Raw genomic sequence first — 18,854 nt, 5'->3', positions numbered from 1 at the left:
CCCCCCCTACACGGATCCCCCAATCTTTTAACATCCCCATTGTAAATAGTACAACCCCCCTGTAGCTAGCAACCTCCCTTCCCCCTGTAGATAGCGCCACCTATACTCCAACTAGGAGCGGAATCCCAGGTGTCAGATCGCTCTGTCCACCGTAAGGGCTCTCTTTGGGAGCGGAACACCCGGCCAATACTCTGACCGGGGATTCCGCTACTGGAGAAGCCCCGGGCTTCACTATCTATATATGGACAGTGGCGTCACCGGCCAGAGGGATTCCGCTCCTATAGGGAGCTACAATGGTGCTAATTACAGGAAGGGGGTGCTATTTACCGGGTTGCTGATATCTACAGGGTGAGTGGTACTATCTACAGGGGAAGTGGCACTATCTTCAGGGGGGAGCGCTATCTGCAGGGGGTGGCGCTATCTACAGGGGGATTTTGATATCTACAGGGGGGATGTTGCTATCTACAGGGGGGCTGGTGCTATCTGCAGTGGGGTGGCACTATCTGCAGGGGGTGGCACTATCTACAGAGGGTGTGGTGCTGTCCACACGGGGGTGCTATATACAGGGGGTGTGGCACTATCTACTAGGGTCCTTTGGCATTATATGGGCACTACCTACAGGGGACACTGTGGCGCTATCTACATGGGCAATATGTGTGGAACTATGTGGGCACCATCTACAGTGAGAACTGTGGCATTATGTGGGCACTGTGGCACTATTTACAGTGGGCATTGGCACTACAGTGGGCAATGTGGCATGATCTACAGTGGTATTGTGTCACTATCTACATGGGCACTATGGGGCTTTCAGGTGGCTGGGACAAATATAACCCTAAAGAATAAAATGTATCCATATTTTTAACGTCCATGAAAAGCGGATGGCAAATGGCGGTGAAAAATGGGCTGACGGCCGGGAAATGGATTCAAATTTTGAGACACACTGATGCAAAACAGCCATAAAAAACTGACAGATGATCCATTGTCAGCTTCCCTTTTTTTCACGTCGTGTGAATATCACCTTATAGCTCTCTTCCCTCTCCACTCGCAGCGATTCAGGCTGATGGAGAGAGAAGACAACTAATTGTTACAGAGCTGTACAGTGTATATATCTATATACATATAATATAGATGAAAATATGCAAAAAAAAAAAAGAAACATGGAGTTAATTAAACTAACCTAGAAAATGAAAGCCTCATAAGTCTTATAAAAAAAAAACAAAGTAAAAATAGTTGTGATATTCAAAGCGGTTCCAAAGATATTATTATCATTTGAAGAAGTGCATATCAGAAATGGAAAATTTGACACAGGGGCATTAATGACCCTTGGTCATGAAAGGGTTAAAATGCAACATGTTGTTTATGGAGGCGTTTTTAATTTAGTGTCATTTTGTACAAGTCCAATAGTGAAGACAATGGGAAAAAAAAAGTCACACTCTGAGCATGCTATGTTTGTAAAACTGACCACAAAAAGACCCAAAAAACTGGCAAAACAAAAGTGCAGCGTGTGTAGCGCTTTTTATATTTTACTTTAGACTTTAATGGAACATCTGGATGTACAAAAATCGCACCACAAATACATGAATAAAAACGCCATGAAAAATGGCACAAAACACTTAAATATACAGCAAAACACTGTATGTGAACCCAGCCCGAGGCCTCCTTCACACACAGAATTTTTCTGGCAATTTAAATTGATCCAAAAATGCTCCTAAAAACGCTAGTGTTATTAAAATGAAACGTGGTTTCTTTTTTGATTTGGTATCATTCTACATGCTTTTTTTCTGGAATTTTTGAAGTCCTATAGAGAAGTCTTTAAAAAGATACGCCTTAAAAATCGTCAAACCCAGAGCATGCTGCAGTTGGAAAAAACACCACTAACGACAAAAAATTGCCTCAAAAGACGCATGCAGTTGTGCAAAGTGCATTTTATATTTTATTATAGACTTTATAGTAACATCTGGCAGCAATAAAAAATGCACCGAAAATACACCATTAAAACGCCAGGAAAATGCACAAAAACACAGCAAAACACTGTGTGTGTGAATCCAGGCTAAAAAAAGCCAATGATCAGGAATGTTGTATAATCTTTGCAATTTCTCAAATGACGTCATATATTCATTTTACATTTTTGCCATAAATGTGTGTCAGGTAACATTTTAAACTCTGTTATATAAAAACATTATTTCACAGTGGAGTTATACCAATTTATTATTTAGTGCCTTCCAGTGTTTTAACCATAATCCTCCTCTTCATGATTAGTTAAATGCAAAAAAAGTTTTCGCTTCTAGTCCTGCATATATATTGTCATATTCCCTGTCATTCATTTTACATAATAATTATTGGATTTAATGCACTCCTATTCTATAAAGTGTTGGAGGTGCGAGGCAAGAATATATAATTTCCGCTTAGGCAATGCAAAACCACCCTCACTCGGGCTGTATGCTTTGCCTAATACAATGTTTCTTTCCCTCACATATTAAGTCATTTATAATTGCTTCCAAAGTGTTAAATATTTTTGCTGCTAACCAGATTGAACAGTTGGAAAAACATTAAAGAGTCTTTGGTAGAAGCACCATTATAGGGTATATTCACACGGCCTATCTTCGTTCGTTTTTCGGGCCGTAAATGCCCAAAAAACGGGCAAAAAATCGGAAACAGAACGCCTCCAAACATCTGCCCATTGATTTTAATGGGAAAAACGGCATTCTGTTCCGATGGGCCGGTTCTTTACGTAAAAAAACGGCAGCGAAAAAGAAGTGCAGGTCACTTCTTGGGACGTTTTTTTGAGCAGTTTTTCATTGACTCTATAGAAAACAGCTCCAAAAATGGGCGTAAAAAATGGTGCGAAAATCGCGAGTGGCTTAAAAAACGTCTGAAAATCTGGAGCTGTTTTCCCTTGAAAAACAGCTCCAAAAACGGATGTAAAATGCGCCACGAAAAACGCGAGTTGCTACAAAAACGTCTGAAAATTGAGAGCTGTTTTCACCTGAAAACAGCTCCGTATTTTCTGATGTTTTTGGTCACTGCATGTGAACATGCCCTAACACCAATGCCACTCTAGATGCTCTAGTTATTGATAACCTATTCCAAGTTCTGACCCTTGATCTCAAATCCGCTAAAAATGGAAGGATATTTAGTTTTATATTATCAGCTGGAGATCTAGATATTTTTCCTCCTAAACAATCTATTACTTCCACTGGTTTCGAAGCCAGTTCTCCTATCGCTTTTACCTTGGGTGTCAGGGTTAGGAGATTGTATTTTTTTTCAATTAATCTTTAGCCTGCCTACTTTCCAAAGATCTCATATATTCGGACTGAGGATAAATTCCCCAAAGAAGGAGCATAACGTCCGCGTCCATGGAAATCTTATCTTCATGCACTAAATTTAAATTTCTAAATTTTTTGCACGATCTTATTTTCAAGGCTCAATCAACCCCAATCAACAGTGTAAACAACTATGGAGCAAAATAAAGGATAATGTGCTAAAATTGTAATATGCTTATGCTTAACTTTATTGACTTTGCAGTATACTTGCACTGACGTTTCCTCCTACTCCAGGTCCTTCCTGTTTATAATCCGTACATACCAACATGACCATCCATGACCTCGCAGCCAATCAAGGCCTACCATGGTGACATTTCATCCATGTTGGCATCACCTCACATGGCAATGACCCACGTGGACATAGCATTATTATATACAGTTTTTAGACATAGAAGGACCGGAGAAACGGGGACCAGTGTTGCGGGAATGACATTGGATTAAATAAGATAAATGTATTACAATAAAGAATTGTTATCCCGATTTTTAAGGCATTAAAAAATCAAGCACTGTTTAAGATTATTCCAAAACTATATGGTCTCATGCACACAAACTTATTTTACAAATCTGCGGGTGAATTGCGGCCCCATTCATTTCAATGGGCCCATGCACACGACCATGGTTTCCACGGTCCGTGCATGGCCCAGGAGCCTGGACCGCAAACAAGAACGGACAAGTTTTATAACGGCCGTGTTTTGCGGGCAATGTTTCCATAACTGCCTAAAACTTTTTACACAGCACTGTAAATCTGCAAAAACACCTTAACCGGGAATTAATAATATGGGAATATGTAAATAGATGCTACTGAGCCACAATGCTAAAATGGTAGCAGGGCCCCCAAAAAAATCCCTTTTAATTTATAGTACTGGTGTCCTCCTATGTGGTAGATGGGCCAACGGGCCCATCAGGCACCAGAGTCTCGGTGCGCCTACAACTTTTGCCCCCCTACAGTTACGGCCCTAAGAAGTACCCATCTATAATATCCATCTGTATCTCAAAAAATATAAAACTGATTATAATTTATAGTCTATCTATAGTAAAGCACTGTCAGCGGCCTCATCTGTGCTGAATTGAAGTCCTGGCATCTCAATGCTGCCGATGTATTTTAGCAGCTTATGAATTATTTTGCAGGCAGTCAGTTTAATAGATCTCCAGTCGTGAGTTTAGATCTTTAATTTAATATTCATAGAAGGGCGAGGAGGGGTGAGAAATATCAGCAGGTTATTAATTAAGTAATAATCAGAGGGAAGAAAAACATTGCATGTTTGAGGCGGTGTATGTATGTATGCATCATGGTGCTGGAAAAATAAGCAATATTAGAAAGCCATGGGTGTTGTATAAAACTCATTGCATGAAACTGGTAAAGGTTACAGGTATGCTTTATACTACTATATATTGCACCCATGGTAAATAATTTTTAACCCTGAAGGATATTTCAGGTAACAGAAGAAAATAAAGTAATTTTTTACAAACAATATATAAATGGGGAATTTGTGTATCGTGGTCAGAGTCAAGGATAATTTTTATTGCGTTTTACCAAGTGTGGAGTATTTTTCTACTCAAATACAATTATTTTTTTGAATCGTCCTTAGTCTTCATACACTCAACTCTTGTGATCGGGTGACACTGAGTGCTTATTTACACGAATGTGTGTCAATTCGGCCGTGAAAAACTGACGTTTTTCACAGCCGATTTAAATCCATTGCGGGACCCGATTTCACAGATCCCTCAAAGACTTAGTCTATTGAGGGATCCGCGAATACTGGCAAAAAAGGACATGTACTATTTCTTCATGGGCCGTTCACACGGTCTGTTAAAACAATGGCCATGTGAATAGCTCCATAAAATCACATCGATTTTTATGCAGAAGTGTAACGACCGTTAAAAAAAAAGAAGTCTGTCACACAGCCGATTTCACCATTTGTGTGAATAACCACTTCAAGGTATTGTCTAATAAATACAGGTTTGCTTTCTTTAACCCCCAGCTATCAGCCTTTATCACCAGGGAGGCCGCGCTTGATCATACATTTCCCCACACTGCAGCCATATTTTCTTACGTACTGGCTTTCCGTTATTACTCGTAGAGGAGGCATCCTGAGCATCTATAGGACTTATCAAAAGGAGTTGTTGAGGCAACCGCTTTAAATCCAAACTCTATGTTTTTAGATTATTTCCATGCAGGTGGAGGGAATTTAATTTTTATTTTTTAAATATATACCTGCTGGATTACGTATCAATGTAGTCACAAGTTTCTGTACTCTTTTATAGGTTAGGCTACTATTACTCTACGTTTAGTGTGTTCAGCATATGCATTAGGAATTCTGTGTAGAAAGTATATAGAGGAAAAACCTCCAGCTTACCTTTAGCAGGATTTCAGCTGCCAGCTGTGCCCGGATCCTCATGTCGACACACGTATATATTGAAGAGAAAAAATAGGAGGGCGGAATCCAGCGCAAGAACAATTCCTAAGAAGTTGTTAGTTTAAAATGGAAACATGTTCCAATTTTATTTATAGTAACAATAAAAACGGGAGTCAATATCCCACGGAGAAAGGTGGATGTAAGAATGTATACGCTGCCAACGCGTTTCAGACGACTTACGCGTCCTTAATCATGGATGAAGTTGGCAGCGTATACATTCTTACATCCACCTTTCTTCGTGAGATATTGACTCCCGTTTTTATTGTTACTATAAATAAAATTGGAACTTGTTTCCATTTTAAACTAACAACTTCTTTGGAATTGTTCTTGCGCTGGATTCCGCCCTCCTATTTTTTCTCTTCAATACATTAGGAATTCCCCACATAATACAGTGGATATAAAAAGTCTACACACCCCTGTTAAAATGCCAGTTTTTGTCATGTCAAAAAATCAGTACAAGATGAATAATTTCAGAACTTTTTCCACCTTTAATGCCATCTATAATCTGTACAATTCCATTGAAAAACAAACTGAAATCATTTAGAGGAGAAAAAGAAAAATAACAAAACTACAATAATGTGGTTGCATAAGCATGAACACCCTCTTATAATTAAGGATGTGGTTGTGTTTAGAATTAGCCAATCACATTTAAACTCATGTTATATAGTAGTCAGTTCACAGCTGCCATTATTTAAAGTGATTCTGAGAAACAGAGAAGCAGGGGGAGGAAACCTCAAGCTCACCAGTCCAACGCCTGACACTCCAGCTTCTCTCGGATGTCCGCGACGGTCCACGGTAGGTAGCAGTAGAAGGCAAAGAAAGATGATCCAGCGCTGCTGTTCTATTTAAAAAGGAATTATGTTCCTATATTTAATAGGTATGAAAATTTAAAATCGGACGGACAAACAGGCGTGGTGACAAGGCAATTTCAGGTAGGTATTCGGAGCCTACGCGTTTCGAACACTTGCGGTGTTCTTAATCATGGCTATTGTTCACCGATGCTACTAGTCAGTGGGTTTATGTAATGTGGCTATGTAGGTAGGGCGGTGTGTGCTCCTATAGGAGCTGGAGTATTCTGAACTCCAGGTGAAAAAGTAACCCTTTGATGTCAACAGGTAAGTTGAGTATGTGCAGTGTCTAAATATGTTGAATTTGTATTATACAAGTACTTTATATAAGTAATGCATTGAAATAATGCATAAATTTGACAATTTATTCGAGTTTTATTGTTCGTATTATCATTTATTTGTGTTTTTATAGTTTGTAATGTAATGAACTATAATAATGTATTTATTTATGTTGATCCTTTATTTGTAATTTTGTAAGTTGCGTGTTATGTTCTTGCAGGGGAATCTCGGCCAACATATGAGACCGCATCGAAACCAAAACCATGGGAGATCTCAGGATCATGTAACTGTATTTAAACCCTTATAGACTTTTGCATCGGTGAATGATTGAAACATTTAACATACAAACATGCAACATAGTTAAATAAAGAGAAGAAAAATAATACGATGGTGACTTGAAGAGGGCTGTACACAGGAAATGCCCTCGCAATCTGACAGATTTGGAGCACTTTTGCAAGGAAGAGTGGGCAACAATTGCCAAGTCAAGATGTGCAATGCTAATAGACTTCTATCCAAAAAAAAGACTGAATGCTGTCATAAAGTCAAAGGGTAATATAACAAAGTATTATTTTAAAGATGTGCATATTTAAGCATCCACATTGTTTTTGTTCTTTATTTTTCCACCCTAAAAGATTTCCGTTTGTTTTTCAATACAATTGTAGAGATTATAGGTGACATTAAAGGTGGAAAAAGTTCTGAAATGATTCATCTTGGACTGATTTTGTAACATGACAAAAAGCTGGCATTTTAACAGGGGTGTGTAGACTTTTTATATCCACTGTATAGTGAATGTTTCCATAGAGCCCTATGGGCACAACAATTGCAAAAAGATTTTGGCATCCGCCAGGCTGTTATATATTTTTATACTTTTTCTTTTCACTGTAAAGGAAATTGCAGCTTGCTGCAAGTTCTTATACAGTCGAACACCTTAAAATAACATACAATATACCATGTGGTATAAGCTTTTGTTTTTATTTACAAAGGTGACTTATGGGCAACGTATGAAAAGTGTCTTACACTTGAGATTGTGCAAAGAACATTTTTCTCTTACAGAAACAAAAATACACCCATTACAGTAACAGGTATGACAAATCCTCCTTGTAAAAATATTACTTTTCTTATATATACCAATGTTTTATGGTATTTTGTTTTTACAGCCGACACTTGAACAGCTTTTTGCCCAGATGGAAAAGAAAGGAACTCTCTTTCTTCCTCTCTCAGCAGGAACTCACAGCATGATCTCAAAAACCAATCAAGAGTAGAATTACATCCAGCAACTACATGTAACAAAACACTTAAGTGTCCTCCTACACTTTAGGAAACTCCATCATTTATTATCTCCCCCTCTCTAAACTATTGTATACCTCTATAATTAGAATGCTGAAATAAGACATCACGTTAAAACACTTCGGGCTTTTTACACAAACCGTAGCATCTTTTTGTAAAAAAAATTGCAAAATCGTAAAAAATAGTGCACCGTTTTTGCTACAGTTTTGTGGAAATCCCATTAAAAGTTGCAACAATACTTTGTTGGACGAAGAAGCCTTATACTTAAAAACTTCAGTTGATAAAGAGGAAGATGAAAGTCACCCAGCAAAGATGAATTTTAAAAGAGATGCTCCAGCATAAATGGACTAGAATAGCACCCTTACATAATAGGAAACTCAAACTGACTCTTGGTGCTGTCCTCGTGAACTGTGTTGCGCCAGTAAAGCTAACTGGACGTTCACATCAGGTTTTTGTGTTGTGACAAAAGCATGGTGGGCTGGCAAGATCTCTGGTCATGTGTGCAGACACAGTAGCATGGCTCTGCACAAGCTCCTTGCTAGGATTTAGACAGATTAGATAGGGAGGTGTTTTAGCATGCCTCGTGGTAAAAGTTGCATGTGATTGGAGAGTGTACAGAGAGCCTGTCAGGTGCAAGATAGTTGGGCACTGGACTGACATTGTAGCTGAGAGCTGGAGGAAGTCTGCGGAGAGCATTGGGTCCTGAATACCTTCTTTAGTGTATGAGGTCTTACTGTTTCTTTATGAGCAGAGCCCAGAGATTAGCAGATAACCGATGTACATGGGTGTAACTACCTGGGTAGCAGGCATAGCAGCTGAGGGAGCCAACTTTACTGATCACTGTTGATGATTGTGGGATAGAGATAAATTGAATGTGGAAGGAAGAGACAGAGGATGATGGGTCAGTGAAGGACTCAAGGAAAAGAGTAAAGACCATAATAAGCAGAAGCAATATATTTCCTTAACTTACTTGCTGCTAAGGGTGATTCTCGAATGGAGCCCCATTTCAAGCTTTACTATGGGTCCCATGAGTACTTGTTATGCCCCTGCCAATGTATATTGAGAAAGATGTTCTACTTACACTTGTTATGTAGAGAATACCATGTACTTTGTAGGTGATTCAATTTAAGAACTAAGATCTTCCATACCTTTTATTAATTTGGTTGCCCTACTTTGAACTTACTCCATCTCCCTGACATCTTTTTATGACTTTGTACATAAAACTGGACTGCATATTCCATGTGAGGGTAACAACTTTGCCTGTTTCTGCTCCAGGAGCCAGGCAAAGTGGCAGGAGGGTGCATGGACTAAGAGATGTGGCTAATTCACCTATCCCAGCTCTAGATTGAGCAGTGGAGTGGGACGGGGCTTGGCTTGGGTGCTGGTTATATCTGTCAGATAGATCTATGCTCTACTTAATTTTTTATGCCAGTTATTTCTTTTACCCTGGTTAGTGCATTTAGTGAGTATTCTTTTATGTTTTTGACACAGCTAATTTACATGACTACTCTTTGCTTTCTCCTTAGTATTTGCTACTTTGTATGACCTTGGATTGTTTCCTGACTGCTCTCCTTCTGTTACTGTGCCTTTTGTCTCTATTGGTTTGACCCAGCTTGTCTCTGTTGTGGATGCTGGTTACTGTTTCTGGCTTTTGCTTATCATCTAGCTTTCATGTACTCTCATTTATTACCCATTATTGACCCTTTTCGTGTTTTGTTTACTCTTGCATGTTTGCTCCATAGGTCACCTGCTACTCTGCAGACATAACCTTGGGATTCGCTGCAGCGAAGAACAAATCCTTGTACAGGGGTTAAAGGGCGTAAACAAGCGGTCCCTTAGACTGGCGAGCAGAGTAGTCAGCACCAATACTGACTGTGGAAGTGCTTTTGCTATACAGGCAGTATTGTTATATAGCAACCTAACAATGAGGCACCACTACTACTCTATAAAAGTAGATATAATATAATAAGAAATACCTCCTTTAGTGTATGAGGTTTTACAGCTTCTATACGGGTTTCTCAGCTAATAGGAGATATATATATATATATATATGAATGTATTGAGAAGTAAATTCGCCTACTTACACCCCCCCCCCTCCTCGTTATGGAGATAATTCCATGTACATTGTAGCTGATTAAAATTAATAACATATGTTTTTAATTGTCCGGGATTAATGACTTCACCTCATATTTTGAAATGTTTTGTTAAATTGTTCAGTCTCTTTTATCACGGTCATGGAGGGCTGGCAAGTTGAAATATTTACCATAGTTTAATCTGACAGTTATATTTGCAGATATGACTACCTGGGAGTAATTCTATTTTATTTCAGCTGCGGGATAAATCATATTAAGATTATTAATTAACAGTAAATCATTTGAATGGAGTTCTTTGAGCTTCAACGTTCCTTTAGATTCCTTTTGTGGTCCATTACTTTCATGATGTTTATTAATGACTTGGAAATTAGGCATAATAATCACATTACAATTGCTGAATTTACAAAAAGTACAGTAGTTATTCCTTGTGGTAACATAGACTGTATTGGTTCCAAAGTCATCGGTAAATCCTACAAAGAATTTAGTTTATGAATTACATATGTTCTGTACTTATTGAATAAAAAACATGTATTCTGTTAGTTTATTTATTGAACCAAGTTATAAATAAAAGTTATGTTTCATTAAAACTTCAGTCTTATGAGTCTTATCTGTCAAGCAGAGGCGTACTTATATGACAGAGGGTCCAACTGCAACCTCTACTCCCCCTTTTTTTATTTCCCAGGGAGCAATGTTGGAACTATTACAGATCTGTGTTGTGCAGATCCATAATATGGCGTCTATAGCGTGCTATGGGAGCATACTGGACCTCTTGGAGCCTCAAATATTATACATAGCCACACAGAGGTTTCCATGCCGAAATCCTGCAACGTGGGACCATGGCCTTATATTATGCTATCATTGTATCATACAATAAATGTTTAGGTATATTTCAATAAAGGGAAAATTCTGATTATCTTACCAGGATCACTGTTATTTTAAGTAAAGGTAGGAGAATGAATCTACCTCATCTGCCCAATCCTTATACCGACAGTTAATATAATACAATTATCAAATGGCTTCAATTCACCAAAAGCGAAAACTGAAAATGTATCTACATTTTTGCTCAATATTTTCCAAATCAGTGGAACTATAAATGAGTAAATAAGGTTGCGTTAATGCTGACATAATGGTTCAGTTTTTATGGAAGCTAATGGATATGATGGATCCATTATAATCAATTTCTTAATTGATCTTGATAGATCCTCATTACTCATTATGGGTTTGTCAGGTTTCATTTTTTTATTGGGTACAACAGAACAGCATGCTATGTTATTCTGGCCTTCAACCAGCAATAAATACCTGATAGGAAAGACTAAAAGGAATTGAATTGAGACTAAATTCCCATATTTCGACAAAAAAAACAAGAGTGTATGTATCACAGAAGTAGTCCTTGTGGCTGGTATGGGGCCTTTGGATAGAAAGGACCTAGGCCTAGCTGGTCTCATCCCATTTGATATTGGGTCTTTGATGGTCTCCCCTGTTCAGAGGTACTGCATTGTTGGCAAACAAGGGGTGGAAATTGGCCCATGGGTCATTGAAAGGAAATGGTAGGAGAACCAAGCACCAGGTTCTTTTGTTCTGGCCACATAATAAGGGGCCAGGTTTCATCTTTGTTATAGGACCCCCTCTTTTGTATGTCCGCCACTGCTAAAAAGCAAGAGATTCTAGAATGCAATTTATATATTGCATAGACAACAAAGAAAATCCGCAACATAATACAGTAGCAGCAAAGTGGATGAGATTTGAACAAATCTTATCCACACGCTGCGTAGGTACTGAAGGGAAAAAATGCTCAGAAATTGACCTGCGATGCGTTTTTTTTAATCCGCTGCATGTCAACTGTATTTGTGTAATCGCTGCTTATCTGTTGTCGGTTTTCCCCATTGAATTCAATGCGGTGATAAAACCAGCGATTCCACCGCAAAAAACAACTCAGAAAAAAAATAATTGTGTACTTATCCAGAATTCGGTGTTTCTTCGTGAAGACTGGCCTCCTGGGATGACATTTCAAGCCATGTGACCGCTGCAGCCAATCACAGGCTTCAGCGGTCACATGGAATGGAACGATATCCCAGGAGGCCGGCCTGCAGGACTTTTTTACAGACGTTTTTATTTTTCTATGTGCAGTTTTCCGCAGCGGACATTCCAGCCTAGAAACTGAACCACAATTTGGTGCGATTTTTTTTGCCGGAATTCTCTGCAGCGTACAGGGCGGATATGCTGTGTACTTTTACGAAGTGTATCCGCCCTGTGTGAACATAGCCTTACACTATAGTCCTGAATGATCGTGGCAGTTTACTAATGTATGCATTGTATTATATTTATGTACTTGTGTTCCCTCTTAGATGTCTGTTCCTATCTGTTCTTTATAAATTCCAGCACCCAGCTCATTTTCTTTGATTGTCCCCTCAAACCAATTGCTACCCTCCTAACTTCAGCGACCACAAAACAATGAAAACTTTAAAGCTATAACACTATAATCCATTTGGCAGATGGTTTACTGTGGGACTTAGAAGGGTCTTGTAGAAATATCAGCTTGATATCTATTATTTCACTAAGATTGTCAAGATAAATCTAGCTTTGTGCGCACAACCAATGTCAAGATAAAAGTAACCCAAGGACACGCATCACACTGCCTTTATTTTTGTAATGATAATTTTTTAAAGAAAAAATTTATCGTATCACCATATCACAAATGCGATTATGTATCTTCTTTTTTTTTTTCTAATAGAATGTACTAAATCATACGGATGTAGCCATCTTTATCTGGACTCTTAATGCATCAAATACACAGCGGTAAGAAACATTAACTAGACTTGTTTAACCCCTTGCGTACCTTCGACGTAATAGTACGTCGCTGGCCGCTTATTCCAGCGTACCTTCGACGTACTATTACGGCGCAGGAATAAACTGTCACTATGTGAAATCACATAGTGACAGAACAGCGGTGGCAGCTGTCATTGACAGCTAACCGTCTCTGCTACCGGCCTGGGGACCAATTAGCAGTCCCCAATGCCGGCGATTGCTGTGATTGGTCAGTCTCTGAAGACTGACCAATCACAGCCGTCTGTGACGTCGTCTGCAGGAGAAAGCTCCTGTCACTTTCTCTGATCTCCTCACTTCTGTGAGATACGTGAGGAGATCAGAGAAAGCGGTGTAAAAAAACAAAACACTATTTTTATTAACCCCTTCCCGAAAATGGGCGTATAGTAACGCCCTGAGGATGAAGCGGGCACAGGAGCTGTGCTCGCTCCATCTTCATCGGATGTCGGCTGTAATATACAGCCGACATCCCACTGCAACTACAGCGATCACTGTCCTCTCCGATCGCTGTAGTTTAACCCCTTAAATGCCGCTGTCAATAGCGACAGCAGCATTTAAGTGATTGATACAGAGGGAGGGGGCTCCCTCTGCACCCCATTGCCCCCCCGCAAAAAATTGCGGGGTTCTGATGGTTGCAATGGCAACCAGGAAGCCTAGCAACGGCTTCCTGGTTGCCAGGTACGGCAGCCTATTAGGTCCTGCCCAAGGCAGGACGTAATAGGCTCAACTGTCAGTTGTAAAGTGACAGTTACAATACACTGCACTACACAAGTACATAAAGAAGTAGTGCAGTGTATTGTGCATGGGGATCAGAAGATCAGATCTTCCAGTCCCCTAGTATGTGTAAAATAAAAAGTTAAAAAAAAGTTAAAAAAAGTTTTAGATAAATAAATAAATACACATTTACCGTAATAAAAACAATAATTGCCTTGTTTCCCTGATCAAGCCGTTTATAATTAGGAAAAAAATGAAAAAAAAGACAAAAACTAGACATAATAGGTATCGCCGCGTTCGTATCGGCCTGACCTAAAAAGATATCATATTATTGATCCCGCACGGTGAACACCGTAAAAAAAATACCATAAAAAACAATGGCAGAATTTCCTTTTTTGGTCACGTTGTTTCCAAAAAAATGGAATAAAAAGTGATCAAAAAGTCGCGCATAGCCAAACATGGTACCAATAAAAACGACAGTGTGTCACGCAAAAAATTTATGTACTCCGCACAGATTACATATACCCCCACATTATAAACTGAAACACCAGTAAAACACTAAACAAAACTACTACCAAGCAAAATCTGCGCTCCAAAAGCCAAATGGCGCTCCTTCTGGGCCTGGCAGTGTGCCCAAACAGCGGTTTATGACCACATATGGGGTATTACCGTACTCTGGAGAACCGCTTAACAATTTATGGGGCGTATGTCTCCAGTGGTACAAGCTGGGCCCAACGCATTGGGCACTGAAATAGCATATATGTGGAAAATGGCAATTTTCAATCTGCAACATCCACTGTGCACTAATTTCTGCAAAACCTTTGGGGTTAAAATGCTCACTACACTTCTAGATGAATTCCTTGAGGGGTGTAGTTTCCTAAATGGGGTCACTTCTCGGGAGTTTTCACTGTACTGGTACCTCAGCGCAATGCAACATGGCGTCAAAAACAAATTTTGTAAAATCTCCACTCCAAAAACGAAATTGCACTTTTTCCGTTTAGACCCTTGCCGTATGTCCAAATAGCCGTTTACAACCACATATGGGGTATTTCCGTAATCAGGAGAAATTGTGTAACACATTTTGGGGTGTCTTTTCTCCTGTATTCCTTGTGGAAATGAAAAATTCTGAGCTAAATCTACAGGTTATTGGAAAAAAAAATGTTTTCATTTTCACGGACCAATTCTAATAAAATCTATAAAACACCTGAGGGCTCAAAATGCTCACTACACCTCTAATTTAATTCTTTCAGGGGTATAGTCTCCAAATTGGGATCACATCTGGGGAATTTCTACTGTACTGGTACTTCAGGGACTCTGCAAATACGAAATGGCCCCCAGAAACCAATTCAGCAAAATCTGAGCTGCAAAATCCAAATGGTGCTCCGTCCCTTCTGAGCCCTGCCATGGGTCCAAACAGCAGTTTATTACCACATATGGGGTATTTCCGTAATCGCGAGAAATTGCTTTACAAATGTTGGGGTGCTTTCTCTCCTTTATTTCTTGCAAAAATTAGAAATTTTTACGTTTTTCCAGAAAAAAAGTAGATTTTCATTTTCACAGACTAACTCCAGAAAATATAGCAAAATACCTGTGGGGTCAAAATGCTAACTATACCCCTAGATAAATTCCCTGAGGGGTGTAGTTTAAAAAATGGGTGTCACTTTTGGGGGTTTCCACTGTTTTGGCACCACAAGATCTCTTCAAACCTGACATGGTGCCTAAAATATATTCTGAAAAAAGGAGGCCCCAAAATCCACTGGGTGCTCCTTTGCTTCTGAGGCCTGTGTTTCAGTCCATTAGCGCACTAGGGCCACATGTGGGATATTTCTAAAAACTGCAGAATCTGGGCAATAAATATTGAGTTGCGTTTCTCAGGTAAAATCTTCTGTGGTACAGAAGAAAATGTATTACATATGAATTTTGTAAAAAAAAATGAAATTTTAAAATTTCAGCTCTACATTCCTTCAATTCCTGTAAAACGCTTAAAAGGGTTGAAACACTTTCTGAATGCTGTTTTGGATACTTTGAGGGGTGCAGTTTTCAAAATGGGGTGTTTTATGGGGGTTTCTAATATATAGGGCACTCAAAACCACTTCAGAACTGAACTCGTCCCTGAAAAAATCGCTTTTTGAAATTTTCTTAAAAATATGAGAAATTGCTGCTAAAGTTCTAAGCCTTGTAACGTCCTAGAAAAATAAAAGAATGTTCAAAAAACGATGCAAACATAAAGTAGACATATGGGGGATGTTAATTGGTAACTATTTTGTGTGGTATTACCATCTGTTTTACAAGCAGATGCATTAAAATTTGGAAAAATCATAATTTCTTCATATTTTCGCTAAATGTTGGTGTTTTTTACAAATAAGCAATGAATTTATGGACCAAATTTTTGCACTAAACTAAAGTACAATATGTCACGAGAAAACAATCTCAGAATCAATTGGATAGGTAAAAGCATTCCGGAGTTATTACCACATAAAGTGATACATGTCAGATTTGAAAAAATGGGTCTGGTCCTCAAGGCCAAAATGAGCTGGGTTCTCAAGGGGTTAATGGCTTTGTAATGGCTGTTGTGTGATAGCACACTGCAGTCCAAATAAACTTGGCTACATCTGTATATTACATGTTATTATTTTTATTTGTCATATTTAAGTCTGTAGAAGACAAATAATGTGTTTGTTATTTTGTAAATGTTGAAGTTATCTATTTTTTATTTGTAAAAACATCCAAGAGGGTGACCATATTGGAGGCACATACTGCACTTCTTTTCCTGGGTTTTCTGTATGGACAGTGTATCAAGATTTGTGTGCTTTAAGCAGCTACAATCAATGGAAGTTAATTACCATAGAAATGTCATGGATATTCTTAAGAGACAAGAAAGTGGCAGGGAAGATGCATACAGAACCTTATCTGTCTATATATTGTATTATGTTACTATCTTGCCTTAAGATTTAAAAAAACCAAAAACTTTCTATTCTACAATTAATCAAGTGATCAATTATGTCTGTCTTAACAGGATACACCCATCTCTGACTTTCATGGCATATCCTGTGGATATGTAAAGGATCTGCTAGACACAGCTTCTGTATCGACGCCCGCGGTTAATTAGCCTGCATCTGCTCCTAGGTCTGATAGAGTGACTCGATCTGCTACCACTCAGGCTGGTAGGCTGAGGAGTGGGAGAACCTATCACAGCCTGGCCAGACGGTTCTAGCCCCCGCCCTTGGTCTACTAATACCTTCATTTGCTGCTTGTCCTTTGCCTGTGATTCTCTTTTTTCCTGGCTCTGCTGTTCCTGCTATTCCCATTGACCTCTGCTTCATATTGACCCTGGCTTTACTGACTACTCTCTTGCTCTGCGTTTGGTACCTCGTACACTCCTGGTTTGACTCGGCTCGTTCACTACTCTTGTTGCTCACGGTATTGCCGTGGACAAGTGCCCCATTTCCCTTAGCTTCTGTGTACCCTTGGCTGTTTGTCTCTCGTGCACATATTGAGCGTAGGGACCGTCGCCCAGTTGTATGCCGTCGCCTAGGACGGGTCGTGCAATTAGGCAGGGACTGAGTGGCGAGTAGATTAGGGCTCACCTGTTTGTCTCCTTACCCCGTCATTACAGGATATGCCATAAATGTCCAATAGATGCATGTGCCACATCTTGGACCCTCACCTATCTCTAGAAAAGGGCCCTCTGACCCCCGCCCTATCTTCTGCCCCTCTCCCTGAGCTCTGCCCACTGTCTGACGAGGTGATCGGGTTTTCCGTAAACAGCCAGGCACGTTTTGCTATGCTGTTTCCAGAAACTTTATAAAAATGAATGGAAGTTATGGAAACAGTGTAGCACAGCAAGCTACGCTGTTTCCAGAACTCGGGAGCCATGGAAACAGTGTAGCTCCCTTTCTATGGGAGTTGCTGAAACAGCATAGCAAAATGTACTCGGCTGTTTTCGAAGAACCCGGCCACCTCATCAATGGCTAGAGCCCAATGACAATTGCAAAAGAATTGGAGGTCAGGGTACCCTGTTCTAAAGATAGGTATGGGTACCAGAGGTCCTGTGGATATGCCATGATTGTCGGTGATGGGTATACCCCTTTAAGTTTTATCCTATGATAAGTTCACACAAAGCAATTACTTTTTTTAATCAGTAAATTTTCCACACAAGTGCTTAAAAACCATCTTGATTTATTGAAATGCTGTAAATGATGTCCTGGTAATATCCTTTAGGATAAGTGCATAAAATCTGCTCTAGGGCAAGATATATGGGTTTATTAAATTTTGAAGCAAATCATGGAGTATGTTCAGATGTTGTTACATGTGGATTCGGTTTTCAAAACCGCACAGATTTCAGGGAATTTTCCTGGCGTCTTTTTGTTTACCTCCAACTTGGAAGGACTAAACTTCTTGCCACTGCAAGAATGTTTTAAACAGGATACCCCTTGCCACTGCAAGCAGGCTCAGACCTATGAGCCTTTGTTTCATACTAATTGACAGCAATACTGATCTTTAGGCAGCTAAACCTCAAATTTGGATGCAGCTGCTGTTTTGACCCATCTCCCCTGAGGAACTGCTTGGTCAGCAGGGAAACGCGTTGGGAGAAATATTTACCATCTATCACTTCAGGAGAAGCCATATAACCATCCTCGGACACATTGACCAAAAAGGACTACCATCTGAAAATAAGGGGTAGGAGGGCAACCGCCCCAGATCTTTTACTTTAATCTATATATGTGGTCCTTGCAAGAGGAAAAGATATTGGATAAACCACCTGATGAAAGTGATTATAATACATCATAATACTAGGAAACCTTATTAAGGCAGACTTATTTTTTTGCTGTCTTCAGAAATTTGTTTGATTTTGCTATAAATCATTGAATACAAATAGGCATGCAGTATGGGCATTTGATATCCTTATTCATTGACACATGTTTGTTATCTATTTTAAACAAGCTCAGTAAAATTTATATTTTATTACTCCGGATCTATTTTCATTTCTATCTATTTTAACAAAAGTTATTGTCCAAAGTAGATGACCTCTTTCATTGTATGTGCAGCGTGCAGCACAGTATCTGAAGA

This window comes from Rhinoderma darwinii, chromosome 2 (assembly GCF_050947455.1).
Source record: "Rhinoderma darwinii isolate aRhiDar2 chromosome 2, aRhiDar2.hap1, whole genome shotgun sequence".
In the NCBI taxonomy this organism is placed as follows: Eukaryota; Metazoa; Chordata; class Amphibia; order Anura; family Rhinodermatidae; genus Rhinoderma; species Rhinoderma darwinii.
This window is presented reverse-complemented; position numbering follows the sequence as displayed.